Source organism: Acomys minous (assembly GCF_964271855.1).
Source record: "Acomys minous genome assembly, chromosome: 13".
Lineage (NCBI taxonomy): Eukaryota > Metazoa > Chordata > Mammalia > Rodentia > Muridae > Acomys > Acomys minous.
Genome location: NC_140495.1, coordinates 3704022 through 3724646, shown reverse-complemented (window position 1 = coordinate 3724646; position 20625 = coordinate 3704022). Strand labels below are relative to the sequence as shown.

General features: G+C 48.4%; 1 long non-coding RNA gene across 1 annotated transcript; it reads right to left on the bottom strand.

Moving 5' to 3' along the window:
- Window positions 1-6023: 6023 nt before the first annotated feature.
- On the bottom strand, window positions 6024-18405 carry LOC311580517. The gene is made up of 3 exons (XR_014773487.1): window positions 18014-18405; window positions 14158-14237; window positions 6024-6405 (listed from the first exon to the last, which is right to left on the bottom strand). It is a non-coding gene; the product is annotated as an uncharacterized lncRNA (long non-coding RNA).
- Between the last annotated feature and the right edge of the window lie 2220 nt (window positions 18406-20625).

Sequence of the window (20625 nt, the reverse complement as noted above, 5' to 3'; positions counted from 1 at the left end):
AATCCAATGTCTTACACAGTCGAAGGGGCTCATAACCAGGACCACAGAGACACCACACTGGGCCCCCTGTGCTTCCACAGTCCTGGATCTGGTGCAAGGACAGGATGGGCTACCCAGCATGATGGCCTCGCTCCTGTGGCCTGTTTGGTAACTTTCCTATTTAGAAACCCGGGTTTTTGTGGAAGGACAGGACAAGCAAGGAGGCCAGCACCAGAGACTCTCAGCTTAAATACAGAGGCATCAAAGAAGCCTGGGAGGCAGACCTGGGCTGCCTGGGCTGCACATGAGCCTGAACACTGTGTGCAACTAGGACCTGCTGAGCTGCCCAGCCAGGAAGGCACTCAAAAGTTCCAAACCACAGAGAAGACCTAGTTTCTAAGCCACAAGGATCTTCACAAGTGACCTGGGCCCAATGGTGACTAGTCTGCCCTGGGATTTCTCACTCATTGTCTCTGCAGTATTTTCTAGCTGTCTGTGCCCTGCACCCTGACACCTTAGAACAAGCCGTTTTCCAAGTGACTCACAGCCACTTTCAGTCTCCAGCCTTCAGCCAAAGCCTTTACTGAGTGACCCAACACTCGCCTCCCCCAACTTTTTAAAGGCTGCTTCCCTGTTGGAAAGCCCTGAGCTCTTGGCCTGGACTTTCCTGGGTCTTGGCTCAGCTGCTTGCCTCTGTGCTGTGTGGTTTGTTCCTCTGTCCTTGCACTTCCTGCATTGTCAGGGTGCTGGGTGGGCTGGGGTGGGGCTGGATAGTGGAAGTGCTCACTCTTACTGAGTGTCATTACTTCTAGATCTTTCCAAAGGACAGAGTAAGAAATAGATTTTCAGAAAAAGGAGTGAATCTGCCTGGTGTGGTGGCATACAAGTTTAACCCCAGGACTTGGGAGACAGAGGCTGGTTTGTATCTGAGTTTGAGGCCAAGCTAGCCTACGTACAGAGTGAGTCCTAGACTAGCCAAAGATAGGCAGGGAGACCCTGTCTGAAGAACAAAAAATAAAAAGAACTAAATAATAAGTCCACTCTAATTTATACTTAAATATAGCATTATGTGGTTTTCCATGTCACAATTACACATCTGCCTTCCTCTCTTATGCTGAAGTATTTCCTCCTAGCAAGACTTCCTCCCTCCCTTCCTCACCTTTCCTCCACCTTCTCTTCCTTTCTTCCTGAATAGCTAATTTATATTGTCTCAATCTGGGCTGAAGTGTTATGGCCCTGGAACAGCTATCCACCATACCCTAGCTTTATCTGCACATCTGTGAAATGGGTTTGAGAGTGCCAGGCCTCCCTGCAAGCCCACTGTGTGCACCCGTGAAATGGGTATGAGAGTGCCAGCCCTCCCTGCAAGCCCACTGTGTGCACCCGTGAAATGGGTATGAGAATGCCAGCCCTCCCTGCAAGCCCACTGTGTGCACCCGTGAAATGGGTATGAGAATGCCAGGCCTCTCTGCAAGCCCACTGTGTGCACCTGTGAAATGGGTATGAGAATGCCAGGCCTCTCTGCAAGCCCACTGTGTGCACCTGTGAAATGGGTATGAGAGTGCTAGGCCTCTCTGCAAGCCCACTGTGTGCACCTGTGAAATGGGTTTGAGAGTGCCAGGCCTCCCTGCAAGCCTGCTGTGTGCACCTGTGAAATGGGTATGAGAGTGCCAGGCCTCCCTGCAAGCCCACTGTGTGCACCTGTGAAATGGGCTTGAGAGTGCCAGCCCTCTCTGCAAAGCCGCTGTGGCAGGGTGAGGCAGACAGATGCTGAAGGCTGTAGAGGGGCCTGCGAAGCCCTAGGGTTGGAAAGCAGTCACCAGAGCCACGTGAGAAACTTCCCGCTCACATTGAGCATTGGTTTTAAAGAACTAGCTTCAGCCAGCTTTGTCCCATGATGCTGGTTACTTCCAGCTGAGGCAGGGGGATGCAAAGTTTAAATCTGCCTGGATCTTAGGATGAGGTTAGGGTCTGCCCCAGTGACTTGGTAAGTTGCCATCTTATATGAAAAAGTAAAAAAGGTCTGGGAGGTGGTGGTTGGTGTAGGCACTCAGCATGTGTGAGACCCTGGGTTCAACTCCAGCATCAAAAATGAAACCCAGGGGGCTGGAGAGATGGCTCAGAGGTTAAGAGCACTGGCTGTTCTTCCAGAGGTCCTGAGTTCAATTCCCAGCAACCACATGGTGGCTCACAGCCATGTATAATGTGATCTGGTGCCCTCTTCTGGCGTGTATACGTAATAAAAAAAATGAAACTCAGTGCCACAAGATGTGAGAGGGAGAAAGGAGGGAGAGAGAGCTCCCCTCCTTACAGACTGTGCTCAGGGAGAAGCTGACGAGAGAGACAGTATTCCCAGGAGCATCAGGCTGCTCTGCCACAGGGTGGCCTGCGTGGTGACAGCCAAGGCCTTTTCCTTCCAGGAGAGTCTAATGGCAGCAGAAGCAACTGGAAGGCTGGTCAGACAAAGCAGGAGACAGCCGGGACACACTGTGGCCCAGCAGGTGTGTTTTGAATAGAGAGTCTGAGGTGCTGAGCTTGAAGGGGAAAGCCCCAGCAGTGACACTGATTCGTGTAATTTTAAAGTCAAGGTTTGCCAATACAGTTGCAATTCTTCAGATACACCAAGTGTAACCCACAGATAAAAATTTCAGTTGAATGAGGGAGACATTTGCTCCAGGGGGTAGCCACAGGCAAGGTGCCCCTCCCCACACTCCCGTCAGCGACACCAGTGAAGCGCAGCGGCTCCTTGTCTTAGCTCCTTTTCTTGTTGCTGATACAAACCCTCTGAAAAGCCGGGTGTGGTGGCTCACGCCTTTAATCCCAGCACTTGGGAGGCAGAGGCAGGTGGATCGCTGTGAGTTTCGAGGCCAGCCTGGTCTACAAAGCAAGTCCAGGACAGTCAAGGCTACACAGAGAAGCCCTGTCTCAAAAAAAACCACAAAAACAAAAACAAAACAAAACAAACAAGGAAAACAAAAAACAACCAAAAACCAAAAAGCCTTCTGAAAAACATCACTTAAACTGTGGGGTGGGGGCGGGGCTTGTTTTAGCTCTTGGTTCCAGGCACCGTCAATCAAGGTGGGGGCATCAAGGCAGCAGGAACTGGAAGCGGCTGCCACCTTACGCTCCACAGAGCCCCGTCTCTCCTCTTACACAGTCTAGGATGTCCTTCTCAGGGAATGGCCTGCTCACGGTGGACAGGTTTTCCCACCAGATAGAGCAAGAGATATAATCCCCTACAGGCGTGCCCAGAGGGCCATCTCACAGGCCCGCGTCAAGATGGCAGAGTTCACAGTCACAGTTACCCCTCCGCCAAAGACGGTAAAGTGGAAGGGACACCAGTAGGCAATGCGTGTGTGTGTGTGTGTGTGTGTGTGTGTGTGTACACGCGCGTGTGAGACTGTGACTGAATGCCTGTTCTATACATCTATGAAAGCGTCACCATGGCGCCCACGCTTATCATCACTAATGTACGCTAATGAGAATCACGTGTTGCCTTGTTTGGGGGGAGGGTAGTGTATATTAATCTACGCGCTAGTTGAAAATCCGTTTTATGAGGTAATCCAAGGGTAGCTAGTGCTGGCCTCGGGAGCCACGAGAAGGACTTAGCACTTGGTCCTCCCTGTCCTTTGCTGACAGGGTGTTAGCTGCTCCAGTAGCTGCACTCAGAGCTTTTAGCAGATGCTACCTCCTCTCATTGAACGCAAATGAAAAGATAGACCATATTTCATTTCGCTAGAAGATGAATTTTCAATTGTGCTTAACTTTTTATGCTTTAGTGATCAGAACTGGCAGCATTATCATGCAGAGTTAATTGATTATGAAGCTGCTTAATCCAGGGCAAATTTTAAAACAGGAAGTGACTAAAGGTTACAAGGATGAAATAATTTTCAAGGAGTTTTATTGGTTATTACTTTGCAGGTTAGTTTTTGGCCACTTGACACAAATTAGGGTCAACTAGGAAAGTGAGCCTCAATTGGGGAAATGCCCCCATCAGATTGGCCTGTCGGCAAATTGTGTGCCATTTTCTTGATATATGATGTGGGAGGGACCTAGGCCATTCGGGTGGTGCCCTCCCTGGGCAGGCATGGGCCCTGTGCTGTGTAAGGAAGCGTGCGCGCTCCTGCTCCTGTGTGATGGAGTGTGACTGGGAACATAAACGCCAAATAAACTTTTCCTCCCAAAGTGGCTTTTGGCCATTGTGTTTATCACAGCAATAGAAAGCAAGCCAGGACAGTGTGTGTGTGTGTGTGTGTGTGTGTGTGTGTGTGTGTGTGTGTGTGTGAGAGAGAGAGAGAGAGAGAGAGAGAGAGAGAGAGAGAGAGAGAGAGAGAGCTGTAGGCACACGTGGTACAGCACGTGGAGGTCAGAGGACAATTTTGTGGAGTCGGCTTTCTCCTTCCACCTTTACATAGGTTCTGGGATTGAACATTTAGCTGGGCACGGTGGTGCACACCTTTAGTCCCAGCACTCGAGAGGCAGAGGCAGGAAGGTATCTGTGAATTTGAGGCCAGCCTCGTCTACAAAGTGAGTCCAGGACAGTCAGGGCTACACAGAGAAACCTTGTCTTGAAAAGCCAAAAACAAAAAACTCAAAAAAAAAAAAAAAGAAAGAAAGAAAGAAAGAAAAGAAAATCCACATTTAATGTATTTTAAATATGTGGCAGAATGATAAGGTATTTTTAAATTTTAAATTTTAAAGTATGTTAAATATTTGTGGAAGAAGTAGAAGAGAAATACAAACTCAAGAAGAAAAAGGAAGGGTGAGATTTCCCAATGGTTAAAAAGAGTTTTATTTATACATTTTAAATTGGATGGCAATGGGCATAAAATAATTATGAGCTCCAAATTCATTTCAATATTTTATTAAAAACTGATGGTTTTATGTCTAAGCGTCAATATTTGCAGTGAATTGAAAATTATATCCCTTGCAATCACATTAAATTTATGGTGAAAACTTTTAGCCCCGAGATTAAAAATATGTGGTAGGGTACACTGCTTTTGAAAATGCCTTTTAAAGATGTGCATACAAGCAAAAATTTGTAGGTCCCTGGACTATAGGGGCGTCACGTGACAGGGGGTGATGTCCTGTTTCCTGGCTCTACTCTCTACCTTCCCCGTCAAGCTCCTGTTCCCCTGGCAACTCCGGGTCCACGTGAGCAGCGTCCACGCAGCCTATCAGCACCAACAACAGCAACAAGAAAATAACCATAACTATATTGCTTGCTTAGCCTGGGCTAACCCCTGGGTTTCAGGCCACGTGACAATAAATATTTCTTGCCATGTCACTTTTCTCTTCATCTCGGCCAGTTCTTGTTGACCTCATCCATCTAGAGTTGCCAACGGCTGCTCTTGCTTCTCACAGTCTCTTGGTCTCTTGGAGGACAGGCTGGGCGTAGTTTTTTTTTTTTGTTTGTTTTTTGAGACAGGATTTTTCTGTGTAGCCTTGGCTGTCCTGGACTCACTTTGTAGACCAGCCTGGCCTCACAGCGATCCACCTCCCGAGTGCTGGGATTAAAGGCGTGCGCCACCATGACTGGCTTGGGTGTAGTCGTAAGACTCTGTCATGGTACTAGGCAGGCTTTGGAGAGAGGGAAAAGCATGGGAGACTACTTGTAGGCCTCAGTCAGCACTGGCACTCCATCTCTTCCGTCTTCCAGGGGTAATGCAGATCCATTTCTTACTGGGACAGGAGCTAGGAAGCATCTCACCTGGTGTGCTGCCGGGGGAGGGCTGAGTGCCGACAGCCTAACCCCTGGCTGCTGAGTCGGCGAGGATGGTTAGCTGGGATGAACTGGGGTCTGCCGAGGGGTAAGGATTAGGTATTCAAGCCAGGTTAGTGTTACTCAACAGGAGAAGGTGGACTGGAACTTGGGGTGATATCTGTCAGACGACCTGTTTGTTATTGTCCCCCACATTGTAGGAGCAGCTGAATCCAGAGAGTCCATCAGGCGGCAGCCTCCTCGGCTGGTCTCTCCAATAGGTCTTCCTGGACCGTGTGTGTGTGTGTGTGTGTGTGTGTGTGTGTGTGTGTGTGTGTCAGAGGCTGGAGGTTGATTTGGGGACCACAGGAATGTAAGTGCTGGGAGAGGGGACAGTAGGACACCATATGTCACACCTCTGTAATTCACTTTCTGGAAACTTCCTGGAAGGGAAGGGGCTTGGCTGGTTAGTTTTAAGGTCTACTTGAAGTGTCCTGGGAAGAGAGCCTTACTGAGGAATTACCTTGACTGTGGGCCTGTGGGCATATCTGGCCATTCTTCGTCTTGATTGTTAACTGATGTAGGTGGAGCTTGCTGTGACTGGAGCGAATCCCGGGGCAGGGCTCTGAATTACAGGACTGAAGAAAGCTAGCAAGCCACGATGTGTTTTCTCTCTTTCTGCTCTTGACTGATGGGCTGTGTCCTGGAGACCTCACCCTGACTACCTGGCAAAAATGGACGGAAACATGGAACTTTAGCCAAGCAAACCCTTTTGTCCCTTACACTGTTTTGTGTCAGGGTGTTTGCCAGCAGCAACAGACAATGATCTGGCCAGCTGGGTTGCAGGTGCATGTCCCGTCCAGCAGGACCAGTAATTACGGGGTCGCGAGGGGAGCCATACCTGAAAAGATGGGACGAGAAAGAAGGAGACCGAGACCAAGTAGAACTCCTATCAAGGTCTTCTTTATTGAATCAAAAGCAAAAGCTTATATGGGGTGGAAGCAGGAGCCGAGCAGTAGGGGGGGTCTGAGAATGTCTCCAGGTGATCTCAGCAGGGGAACATCCTGTGATTCATCTTGAAACAATTCCTATCTTACTTTAGCTAACTATCTCTTGGAAGGTCCCGGCTAAACAACATCTGCAGAGGTCGAAAGGAGGAGGTTATGCAGAGGTCGGAATGAGGAAGTTATGCAGAGGCTGAAATAAGGAAGTTTAGCTTTGGAATGGGGCTTCAGAATTTTGCCTCAGCCAGTAGATTCTTTTAGCCTTGAATGACCCTGGGCTGGCTCCGGACATCTGCCCCTTCTTTATTAAATAGAAGCAGAGAGAGAGAGAGAGAGGGGGGAGTAGAGGCCTGACCCTCCTGAAGATGGGCGTTGCGTTAAGAGGTCACTGCATGGCCATTTTTTCAGGTCACACATGTCCCCAACCTCCCAGACGCGTTTGCGGAGGACAGGAAAAGGATAGTAACATCCTTTATGCGCGTCAGCCTATATGCAGCCAGGCTTGCTCCTCAGGAACCTACCGAGATGTCTGGCATGGTTCCCTGCAGTGCTTAGCCTCGCACCCTCTCAAGTGAACAATCGACTGAAGCCCTTAGGTCTCAGCTTGTTGAAGTCGAGGCCACTTTTAGCCGCATTATCAAGGACGGCACAGTCTTCTGCCTCGGGGTCAGGTGGTTCGAGCCTGTGGTAATGAACTTCCACATGGGTGGGTCCCTGTATGGCAGAATCTATTTGGCGTTTGACAAAGTCAGTAATCTTTCTGAAAGCCCATGGTCCAAAAGATATTAGTAACAAGAACCCTATAAGAGGTCCCAGCAGCGAAGGAAGGAGGGTAGTCAGAAGAGGGGAAGCAGAAAACCAGTTTTTATACCAGGATTCAGCTCTATCTCGCTCCCGCTTGCGATTTTCTAGACTTTCTCTGACCTTCCTCATGCTATCTTCTACGATCCCAGTTTTATCGGTATAGAAACAGCATTCTTCTTTGAGTGCTGCGCATAATCCCCCTTGTTGTAAAAACAGCAAATCTAGCCCTCTCCTATTCTGCAGTACCACTTCTGCAAGGGAGGAAAGCGAATCCTTTAAAGCTGCCATAGCAACCTGTATTTCAGCAATATCCTTATCTATGGCTGCACTAAGCTGGTGATAGTTTTGATTGGAGATCACTAAAGATGAAATGCCCGTCCCGGCCCCGACAGCCCCGAGCCCCAGTAGAACCGCGATGGTTGCGGCTGTAATGGGCTCGCGTTTGACTCTGGATGGTGTACCCGGAGGAGTCCAGAAGTTGAGAAATTCGTCTGTAGAATAAACTGTTAATCGAGGAAGTAATCACAAGGGGGTTGCACCAATTACTACAGTCACGTGTGCCAGAGGGGTCAACTGTCTCTGGGAGATCCTTTCTTTTAACAGTTATATAATCCCAAGAAGATGAAGGTTTCCAATAGGTATCTCCCGTAGTCTCACATCCCCAAGCGGCACAGTAAAAGTCTTGGGCCCCACCACAGCGGTGGTTATCAGGACGGGGCCGATGAGAGGGTCCCGGGCAAACATAGAGTCCTCCGGCCCAAGCAATCCCATCCTGGTGTAAGGTTTTGTGGAGCATGATGCGCTCCAGGACATTACGGCAGCCGGGGCTGGGACCACCAACCGAGCGAGAGAAAGGGGGCGTCTCCTCGGGAGCCTTAGGCCAAATAATGTCTTCCACGCCCCAAGAAGAGGGGCCTCCCAGGGCCAGGGCACAGAGGTCAACATGTAAATCGGGCCATTGGGGGTTAATGCCCTGAGAGGAGGAGGAATTAACAATATCTCCCGCTTGGTTAATAATGGCCCAGGTAAAATTATAGATTGTATAAGGCTGAGGTTGGCGCAGGAATGCGGCGAGAATCACTTCAGGAAGGCAGAGGCAAAGGAGCGACGCGGTGAGTAGCAACATGATGAATCGGCGGTATCTTTTTTATCCTAAAAAAGAGCACAATTACATCTTTTCCTCAGGGGAGTTCCCTGGGAGAGGGGGGTTAAAAGGTTTGATTAGGCGCTCAGGTAACCAGCGCGCATTTTGTTCTTTCTGATCATAAATGCAGGCATGACCTTTGCCCCAAATAAGGACTGGGTCGGGTCCATGCCATTGGTGGGTCAGTGGATCCTTCCACAGAGCCTTGGCATAGGTGGAGGAGGTGGAAGAGTGCCAAAGGCGATCGGCCGCCGAATGGCCAAGATCATCCTTTTGTAGAAAATTTAGGACGAACAATGCATGATTGAGAAGCAGGCGAGGCCCTGCTGTAGAGGGATATAGGATTCCTTTGGAAAACTGTAATTTATTAAGCATTGCTTTAAGTGTCTGGTGGGCCCTCTCGACAATTCCTTGTCCTTGGGGATTGTAAGGTATCCCCGTAACATGTTTAATCTGCAGTTGGGCACAAAAGGACTTGAAGGCAGAGCTTGTATACCCAGGGCCGTTATCAGTCTTTAAGGTAAAGGGTTTGGGGGCAACAGTAAGGCAATACAAAACATGATCAATAACATCTCTAGTAGACTCTCCAGCGTACAATAAGGCAATATAAAACATGATCAATAACATCTCTAGTAGACTCTCCATCGTGTGGAGAGGCGCAAATAAATCCACTAAAAGTATCTATAGACACATGAATATACTTAAGTTTCTTAAAAGAGGAGAAATGAGTAACATCCATTTGTCAGACCTGTCCAGGCATGAGGCCACAAGGGTTGACTCCCTTTTGTGGCTCGGGAAGAAAGGTGACACATGCCTGGCATTCTTTAACAATAGCCCGGGCTTGTTCCCGAGTGATGGAGAACATGTGGCGAAGGCTTTGGGAATTAAGGTGGTGGAGGGCGTGGGCCTGTTGGGCTTGGGAAATTAGATCAGAGGGATAATCTTGAACCTGAATAGACCCGACCATCTGGGTGGCGGCATCGACTAACCGGTTTCCCTCGGCAAGAGGTCCAGGGAGTCCAGAATGAGCCCTAATATGTCCAACAAAAAAGGGTTTGGTGCGCCGATGGATAAGGCTTTGTAATGCCGCAAATAATGGGGCAGCATTAGTGGTAGGTTTTATGTGAGGCACTGTTTCTAGCAAGGAGACCGAACAGGCAATGTAGGCGCTGTCGGTATATAGGTTAAAGGAATGGTCTGGGAGGGCTGTAAATACCTGTATTATAGCATATAACTCAACTAGCTGTGCCGAAAGAAAAGGGGAAGACACACGAGTGGTCACTCCATCAATGGAATAAGCTGCTATACCATTAGAAGATCCATCCGTAAAAACTAAACTAGCCTGGGAGATAGGGGACAATTTCGTCCTTTTAGGGAAAATAATAGGCATTTTGTAAAGGAATTGAAGCAACCTATCGGGGGGATAATGGTTATCGATTTTGCCTTGAAAATCTATGCAATTAATGGCCCAGATATCAGAATTGATAAATAGCCAATTAATCTGAGCTGGGGTATAGGGGAGGATCAAAATGTCAGGGTCTTTTTCAAAGGTTTTTCTCGATTGTAAGCGGCCATCCTTTATGAGCTGGGCCACCAGAGATGGGTAGGTGGCAAGAACCTTAGACGATTCCGAAGGGAGGTGTACCCAGTAAAGGGGGGCGCCCTGCCAAAACACCCCCGTGGGTGTAAAAGGGGTGGGAAGGACAATGAATTGTAAGGGTTTAGTAGGGTCAAAAAAGGAGATATTTTGGTTGTTAATGGCAGATTCAACATGAGCTAGGGCAGCCTGTAATTTAGGGGGTGTCAGGGGCCACTGGTCTACCCAGACAGGGGCATCACTTCTCCAAGAGATCTTATCTGCCTGGGGTGCAGGGGATACAGTGAAAAAACAATCCTTAAGTCTAATATAAGTTTAAAAACTTACATCTTTGTAAGAAAATTAGCTTATCAGTAGATCACGCTCTGTGGAGATCAGGTTGAAATTTAAGAGTTCTGTCTCTGTTAATCTCCAAGTGTTAGGATTAAAGGTGTGCACCACCATGCCCTGTCACAGAGATCTGCTTGTCTCTGTCTCCCGAGTGCTGGGATTAAAGGCATGTGCCACCATGACTTGTTTAATTGTTTTATTCTAATTTTAGTAAAAAAAATTTTAAACATCTCAAACAAAAACTAATCAGGAAAACAAAAAATTCTAAGTCCTAGGTAGTTAACTACATTCCCTAGCCTAGTTTAGAACTCTATCAGCCTCCTAGTTCCGCCTCTCCAACTAGCCACGTGTCTGTAGCCATCTCTGTTCTGTAGGAGTCAAGCCCACAGATAACTAGGAGCAGTTTCTGTAAAATTATCTGGCTCAAGGAAATATTAGCCCTGGACTTGTTTAGTTAGTTGGATCTAAGCTGGAAACTCTCAGCTGTAAATGTTTGTTTCCAAGGACAAAACTTCTTTATATCTCTTATTTGAGAATCTAAAAATTTTTAGAAATATTTCAAGTAAACATTAAGCAAATAAACAAGAAAATTATAAACACCTTGTAGCTAAGGAATTTGGAATTAACTCTATTTGCTAGACCAATTTGAAAAACTGTTAGTCACTTACAAGCAAAAAAATTAAGCAAGAAAATTCTAAGTTTTAGGCAATAAACCCTATTTCTTAGACCGTGCTTTTTCAACTTGTCACATGTTTGCAGCCATGCCTGTTCTGTAAGAGGCAAGCCCCACAGGCAGCCACTGTGTCTGGGTTCAGGCCCTGGAAAGGGCAGGTCTGCTCCTGCCTCAGAGGCAATACTCTTACTGCCCCATAGGCTGTGTGTGCCATGTTGTGCTGCACTGTTTTAGAAAATTGGCCAGCGAGTAAAGCTTAGCCCTCTATCAAGACATAGAAAAATGAAACAATATTTTAAAAAGTAAACAAATTTACAGACATAGACATAAAATTTGACATAACGATTATAAAGCAATACCCGAGTTCCCTGTGTCCTGAAGGACTGTTTGAATCTCTGTAAGAAAAGCTAATGCGTACAAGGGCTTTTTTAACTCTAACTCCTCTTTCCCTGAGAAAAATTTTAAGGTGGCGAATAAATTACGCCTCCTTTGAGAGACTTTAACCCATCTTATTGACAGAGATGAACACTTACCTAAGTGCGGAGAGGTCCTGTGAGCAGCAGGCCCGCACCCGAGACGATCGGAGGTACTTTTGACCTCGGCGAGATACTTGACCGCGGCGTTTCTGAACTATTTCCCACGAAGGGTCTCTGTCGTGGTAGAGGGCTCGTACCTCGTGGCCACGTTGGGCGCCACGTGTCCCGTCCAGCAGGACCAGTAATTATGGGGTCGCGAGGGGAGCCATACCTGAAAAGATGGGACGAGAAAGAAGGAGACCGAGACCAAGTAGAACTCCTATCAAGGTCTTCTTTATTGAATCAAAAGCAAAAGCTTATATGGGGTGGAAGCAGGAGCCGAGCAGTAGGGGGGGTCTGAGAATGTCTCCAGGTGATCTCAGCAGGGGAACATCCTGTGATTCATCTTGAAACAATTCCTATCTTACTTTAGCTAACTATCTCTTGGAAGGTCCCGGCTAAACAACATCTGCAGAGGTCGAAAGGAGGAGGTTATGCAGAGGTCGGAATGAGGAAGTTATGCAGAGGCTGAAATAAGGAAGTTTAGCTTTGGAATGGGGCTTCAGAATTTTGCCTCAGCCAGTAGATTCTTTTAGCCTTGAATGACCCTGGGCTGGCTCTGGACAGGTGCATTTGCATCTTCATGAGCAGAGGGCACAGCAGTGGGAAGGCTAACCCAGCACCCAGAGGGCGGTGGCCAAGCTCTCAGGCTGAGCTTGAAGGTGCATCACTGTCACCTCCCATCCTCGCTTTGGCCCACTCTTGCCCCCACTCCCCTCCCCTGCCATCTTCTGTTGAGACAACCCTGCAGAGCCTCTCTCTCCACCTTGCCTGCCTGCTTGTCCTCTTCTCTTCCCTGCCTGACCTGACCCCAGCAATCTTCACCTCAGCCCAGGCGCTGACTCTTCTCTCAGGCCTTTGGTTTGCAGTCACTCATCCTTCATGGCCTCTTAGACATGCATGCACATCACATGTACACACGTACGTGTGACACACACACACACACACACACACACACACAGATGGCACTCTTGTAAAAAGCAGTGTTGAACGGCACTTGGCGTTTCACTACATTTGAATAGTTCAGATATTATTAGCACATTTTGTTTTTTAGAAATGCAATTAATATTTCCTCACAGAGATAGCTAATCATTTCACTCCTCTTAGATGTGTGTGTAGGAATAAATAATATTTGGAATTGGAATCGGAGCGTCCTCACTGAGGCTCACTCACTCCAAGCAACAGCACCTCTGCTGCTAAAATTAGACGTCAACGAGGAGGCTGAGGTTTATTATCTCACAGAACGGCCTGAAGCAAACCAGCGCTGGGCGGGCTCTGCTCTGATTCGGGCTTTGGGGCTCGAGGCAGAGGTCCTGCCTCAGAGACGAGGCTTTTGACAGCCTAGACTTCAAGGTGACCAGAAACCCAGTATGAGGCCTGAGCAACAATTTCTGAATTTTGGAGTAATGAGACAGATTTTTTTTTTCCTTGAGCGTGATGGAGGTGCATGCCTGTAACCCCAGCAGCCCGCAAGCTGAGACAGTAAGGTCAAGAGTTTGAGGCCAGCCTGGGCTACATAGTGAGTTCCAGGCCATCTAGGGTTATAATGTGAGACCTTGTATCAAAACCAAAAACACAGAAATACCTGAACCGTCCAAAGCAAAAATAAACAATCCAGAAATAAAGAAATGGGGACGAGGGGGGGAGGGGAGAAGAAAGGAAGGAAGACTGTCTTCTGACCCACAGGAAGTAATCCCTCTAAGAGATGCTGGGAGGAGAAGGTCAGGAGCCAAGAAAGGCGACAGCTGGGAAGAGCTGCTGTACTGTCTTGGAGCACGAACCCTTCCTCCCCGACCTTTCTTTCTTGGCCCAGGCAGACGTCTCTGTGAGGCCCCAGCCTGGCCGGCACAGCCCACGCTCCGTGGTTCCCCTATGACTTAGGTAACTTCTACCCAGTCTTCACTTACTACTGACATCTCCCTATCCACCTCGCGATGCTACTGTGAGCGTTCAGCGGTGCCTCCCTCCCTCCCCTCGGCGGCACATGTGCTGACATTGGAATGGATGCTCGGTGGGTAAGCCCACTAAAAATGGTTGTACAGAGACCCAACACGCCCTGGTCGCCAGGTTCTGAGAAAAGAGGTTTTGTATAGTGTGTCACTTTTTTTTCTCAGATGTGTCAAATCTCAACTCTCTAGTATCTCTTACACTTTTTTTCCAGTTACACATAATTTAGACTTTTCCACTTAAAAATTTAAAATAAGTATTGCAGGGGGTACATAGCTAGGTGGGAGAGCATGCTTGACTCTGGGCCTAATTTCCTTCATTGAAAAAAAAGTTTATATTAAGTAAAACCACTCAAACATATAAAACTTTTAAAGTTTTTTTTAATGATACCATATGGTCTTACCATAGAGTCCACGTTGGCCTTGAACTCACCTTCTGCCTCAACCTCCTGAGAGCTGGGATTACAGGTATGCACAACCATGCCTGGTGGGTAAAAAGAAAAAAAAAATTCCTTAATTGTAGGAAAAGGTTCTAAGGTTGCAAAAAGAAAAATTTTTATGAGCACTGTGTGAGACACCTTTTGGAAATCCTAGACCCCTTTAAGGAGATCAAGTAAATTAACATTCAAAGATAAATTCACTCTTATTAGCAGCACAGTGGTTCCCTGCCATTAGCAGCACCTTCCAGTGAGCAGGCTCAGCGTGCCTGGGTGTACGGCTTCCTGCAAAGCTACTCGGGCCGAGGCATCATAAAAAAAAAGAAGCTTCCACGAAACGAGGAGAAGCACTCAGGGGAGGATTTCCACAGGCACGGAGTTAATCTAGACAATTTCAAAAGGATTGGCCTCATGCTGTCTCTAAATTGCCTGGGGTAGCACCCAAGTGGGAACGAAGGCAGCTGGTTTAAGGTACAATCCAGGGGCCTTGTGTGGAGTGGCTGGCCTCTTCTTGATGAGAATGTTGTGTTGTTCTCCCACCCCCCCCCACCCCTGTACCACACACACACTCGTGGGCACACATGCACACACATCCCGTACTCCCACGAGGTGTATGGCTTCCCTCTTAGTGCATTTGCTCTGGTTGCCATAGCAACGCTGTAGTCAAGTTCCCAGCTGAACAACTTTTACCAGACACAAGCATATTTTCCTGGCCCGCCCATCACTGGCTTGGTGCAGAGATGGGCCAGAGTGTGGGCTGCACAAAAAGGCCTCTAAAGGGTCAGTGACCCCAGGGAAGGAAGGCCACCCCACCTTGAGGAAGGGCCTCGTTACTCCTGGAGCCGTCTCTGGACACGGAGTGCTTTGGTGCTGTCTTTCTGTACCACAGCTAGGGAAGCCTCTAACCGACAGAAGATACCCATCCTTCTCAGGGGAGACAGGCTACAGAGACGGCTCTGAGGGTAAAGCACTTGCTGAGTAAGTATGAGGACTAAAAGTTGTTGTTGTTGTTGTTGTTGTTGTTGGTTTTTCCGAGACAGGGTTTCTCTGTGTAGCCTTGGCTGTCCTGGACTCACTTTGTAGACCAGGCTGGCCTTGAACTCACAGAGACCCTCCTGCCTCTGCCTCCTGAGTGCTGGGATTACAGGCATGCGACACCATGACTGGCCCTCAGAATCTTTTATTTCATGACTTTCTGTGTGGGTGCAGTCTATCTGTTTGTGTACCCTGTGTGCTGGTCCTTGAGGAGGCAGACAAGGGCACTGGCCAGTCTCCTGGAACTGGAGGTACAGACAATTGGGAGGTGCCATGTAGGGGCTGGGAATTCAACCTGGGTAAGCACTGAACCATCTCCCCAGATCCTGAAAACAATTCTGCAAGGGTGAAGTGATGGAAAAGTATATAAACCTTGTATCCAATTTATAGAATAGGAAATTTACACCATTTATTATAGAACCTGGAACACTTAAAAATAAATATTCTGAGTTTTCTATTCAAGGGGCAAAATGAAGCAAACCCCCAAACAATGACAAAACCCAAGAATATCAGACTTTTAAGACACAAGGATCAAGTTTCAGCTCTTCTTTTAAATTATATTTTAAAGTTATTTTTAATTATGTTTATATGTGTGGGTGGGAGCCATATGCATATGTCCGCCGTGCCCAAGGAGGTCAGAAGAGGCCATCAGATGCCCTGGAACTAGTTACAGGTGTGGAGTGTGAGTCACCCAAGGTGGAATCTGCAAGAGCGGCGAGTGTGAGCCACCCGAGGTGGAATCTGCATGAGCGGCGAGTGTGAGCCACCCGAGGTGGAATCTGCAAGAGCGGCGAGTGTGAGCCACCCGAGGTGGAATCTGCAAGAGCGGCGAGTGTGAGCCACCCGAGGTGGAATCTGCACGAGCGGCGAGCGCTCTTAGCCATTGTGCCATCTCTCCAGCCCTGGGCCGTTACTTCCATTGCTAAGAGACTTGGGTTGTGTTAATTTACATCTTCAAGCCTGAGTTTCTTCAACTGTGAATCAATATTGTAATAAAATGACCTGCTATGGTCAGGCACGTGGTGTGCACCTGTAATCCGTGCACTCAAGTGGTTGAAGCAATAGAGTCAAGTGTTCAAGACTAGCCTGGGCTACATGGTGAGAGCCTGCCTCAAAACATCATCATCATCAACAACAACAACCCCCAAAACAAACAAACAATAAAACAAAACCCAAAGCATCCTGTGATTACTGATGTAAGACTCAAATGAGACTATACACAAAGTATTTGCGAGCACTGCCTCAGATATTATTATTATTATTGTTACGGAGGATGCTGAGCAGCATGGGAAACCACGGATGCACATACAACCTTGTTTATGCTGAAGAAAGCAGCATGCACCTAGAATGCTGTATGGTGGCTGCCAAAAGGCTCTCATCAGTATCTGGGGGTGTGTATCCAGTGTTTCCGTCCCCCCACTTTTATTTTGGCCCACTCCTGAGGGCTCTCCTTTTGTGCTTGCGTAGTGTGCATGATATAAGTGTGTAGATTTGGGTGTGTGTTGTGTGTGTAGGCCCAAGGTTGGTATCAGGGAACATCTTCAATCTTTCTTTCGCCTCCTTCTAAGATTTTTTTAAATGTATATTTTATGTGTGCACGCATTCTGGCCTCTAAATATGCATACACGGGCAGGCACACACACACACACACACACACACACACACACACACACACACACACACACGTGCCAGGGTGTGGTGCTATAGAAGCCAGAAGAGGGCGTCAGATCCCTGGAGCTGGAGTTACGTACCCATGAGTGCTGAGAATCAAACCCAGGTCCTCTGCAAGAGCTGAAATTGCTCTTAACCCTGAGCCATCTCTCCAGTTTCCACGGTTTCTTTTGACACAGAATCTCTTCATCAGACTCAGATGTTGCAGATAAGGTCTCTCTAGCTACCCAGCTTGTTTGGGCATCTAGCCCTGTCTCCCCCATCCAAGGCTGCAATTACAAGTGAGCCACAGCAGATCTGTGGGTTCTGGTATCTAAATTATGAACTCTCGTCCCCTTACCTGCACAGCAATCGCTTTAGCCATGTATTCCATCTTCCCACCGTGTGGCCACCACTGCCCAGTGTGTCCGTCTCCCTGTCATGTGGCCACCACTGCCCAGTGTGCCCATCTTCCTGTCTCTCTCTCTCTCTCTCTTTTTGTATTTTCTTATTTTTTCCTTTTCTGTTCTATTTCCCCCCTTTCCTTTAATTAACATGTAATAATCAAGAATGACATCATAATTTCAAAGAATAAAGGTTAATCACAAATACTCTGGACACCCTCATGTCCTGGAAGTGAATAGAGGGCGGAGCCTCAGCATCCCGGAATCGAACCATCTGCACTTGAATGCTGACCCTTGGGGTACCCATCTGTGCAGCCTCTCTGCACCTCAGCTTTCTTGCCTGTCAAACAGTGACCCCAGCACCACACCCCCTATAAGCGAATGAGTGCATGCCATGTGGATGGAGACTAACCTCCAAGGCAGAAGTCACCTGTCGCCCAGGCTCTTGGATTGGCTGTCTTAAGCCACAGACTGTGCTAAAGCAGAGGATGCTACACAGTGAGAGAAGTCTGCGGTGTCCCTCCTGCCTCCAGCCACGGGGGCGTTTGTTTGTCTACTACTCTCTCATCCCTCCTCACCCTTAATTAAAAACCTAATTTCTCTATTACCATAGCTACGCGTGGAACAACAACCGACTTGTTTTGCCAAATTAATTTTGCTTTGGGGAACCTGGGAGGACAATGACTATCAGAGTAGCAGGCAGATCTAAACAGAAAGCGCTTTCCAACACTTACACCAACTTTTGAAAGTGGAGAGACTAGATACCAGCAAGTGACGGTACAAGGGAGCTTGGTTTACAGTTTCCACAGCGCCCAGGATGATGCAGGCAACGCTGTGCTCTGAGCACTCAGGATGAGGCAGGTAGTAAGTACTGTGTCCCCCAGCACCCAGAAGAACACAGACATATTGTGCCTGCAGCACTCAGGACAATAAAACCACGCAAAGACTCCCTAGGCTCAGAAGTCAGTCCACAGAGCCATTTGGGGAAGATGAGAAGGTGCGACCTGAGTGGAGAAGGTGTGCCACAGGATGGTTGCTTTGAAGTTTCCAGAGCCATATGCCGTTCCCTGGTAGCCCCCTCCACTTCCGGTTTGTAGCTCCCTCCACTTCCGGTTTGTAGCCGAGATGCACCTGCTGTTTTAACTGACCGCCACCACCGCGCTCACCACTTGCTACCTCTGCTCCAGCACGGACTCTGTCTACAGCTCTAAGCCCAAAACGGCTCTGTTCTTTTCTAAGTTACCTTGGTCGTGGAGTTTTAATCACAGCTGTTGGACAAGTAACTAATGCATTATCCCTGAAGAGAAGTTTGCAACTGGGGCTTTAGCTTGAGACCCATTGGCTATTATAGGCAAAATATCCTGGAGTCGGGGGTGGGGGGTGGGGGGTGGGGGTGTGGCGTGTAGGAGAGGTGGGGGGGAGCTGTGGGAAGGGGGAACATCTGCAGTGTGATTTTTCTGGGCATCACCTGCGGTGGGTAGAGTCAATGTTTCTTCTTTTGTGTGACTGGATTTTTTTTTTTTTCCTGAGCTGAAAATTGCTCTCAGCAGCTGTGCTTGGTCTGTGCTCCAGGCTCTTACTCCCAGGGTGTGATTTTGGGGTTATTTCCAGTCTAATGAGATAATTTATAACTCGGTTCCTAAAACCAAGAGGACTGCAGTTTGTGGCAAAGAACTGTAGAATTCCAGAGCTGGGAGTTAAATCAAACCAAACCCAAACAAGCCAAGTAATAACAACAACAATGATAAAACATCGAGGCGGACACCCCAGACCGTCCTGCAGCGTCTAAGCCCCACGTGCAGCTGCAGCCACAGCAGGTAAAGCCGGTGCCGCTGAGACCCAGCGGACCTCTCCGTGTCCAGCTGAGGAGCTGTTCTTCTCCATGGCTGGGCCGGACAGGGCTGGCTTCTCTGCTGCCTGGGTCGTCAACTCAGGAAGGAGGAGCCCTGCTCTCAGCCTCCGCACTCATAGCATTTCCCTGAGATCAGACTCGCCTGGCTGCTCACCCCAGGGGCTGGCGTTACCTGCTTCCGTGGTCTCACCAGCACACTGTGCGTGTTCATGGGGAGGGGCTCTCTTTTAGGTACTGGCTTATGACTGAGTATAGCTCACAGAAGAGGATGGTGCACAGCAACTACTCAGGGAGAGAAGGGCTTGTTTGTCGGCTGGGGGCTCCTGGGTCAAAAAAAAAAAAAAAATAAGAAAGTTGTCAGCTGCCCTTCCAGTCTGTTTTAAGACTGTGTCTATCATGTGCTGATGTTGTTTGGATGTAAAATGTCCTCCATAGCATGTTTGAACACTTGGGGTTAGCAATCAGACATTTCCCTGGGCTGCCCTCAGGGACCTAGGGACACTTTAAGTCATCACCCACCAAGATGGAGTGTGTCAGGTGAGGTGTATAAAAGCATTCCCCCTCCTTTTTCCTCTCTCTCTTAATTTCTTAGTGGCACACCTTGGCACAGGCAGGCTAGCCAAAGGTACTCCCTCCTGTGTGCCTTTATCCCTCCCTCAACCCCTCTCCCCTTCTCTCTGCCCCCTCACTGCTTTCCCTCTCTCTTAATTTGTAGTGGCACACCTTAGCACTTTATCCTATCACTTGGTCCCTAATTGGTGAGTGTCCTTTTCTTTACTTCATTCCCTCATCTTCGCCTCTACCCCTTTTCTGGAGACAGAGTCTCCTGTAGGCCAATCTGGCCTTGAACTCTCTATGTAGCTGAGGATGACCTTGAACTGCTGACACCCCCTCCCCCACCTCTATTTCCAGAGTACCGGGATGACAGGCCTGTGCCACCATACATGATTTTATGCAGTGTGGGGCTTGAACCCAGAGCTTCATGCATGCTAGGCAAGCACTCTCCCCACAGAGCTACACTGCAGCCTGCTGTCACTGGAGAGGTTGGAGAGGTCTACAATGCCTCCTCTCTCCCTCAAGTCTTTAAACCTTCCTTAGGTACTTACAATCCCATTTCACAGAGGAAGGGAAGAGATGCATGGTGAGGTGGGGTGCACAGATCAGGGGCAGTGAGCAAGTGCTGAGCCCTGCACACAGATCTGGCTGCAGCAGCTGTGGGCTCCTCCTGGTGCCTTCCCTAACCCACGCACTCAGGTGTGGTTCTGGGTCTCCTCAGAAGTGCGCTGAATGAAGTCCGTGCCACGAGATCTTCGGTCCAGCTGGGGGTGCTGAAAAGGAGATTTTCTCCGCAGTAAATGTTACTGCTCTTTTAGCTGGGCTGCCAGCACCAGGTCAGGTGCCCATGTGGAGCTCAGGGCTCGAGAGACTGAATCAGGTGGTAACAGTTTTGACTGACCCAGCTGGAGGAGATAAACAGTATCTCTTATTCTTGTG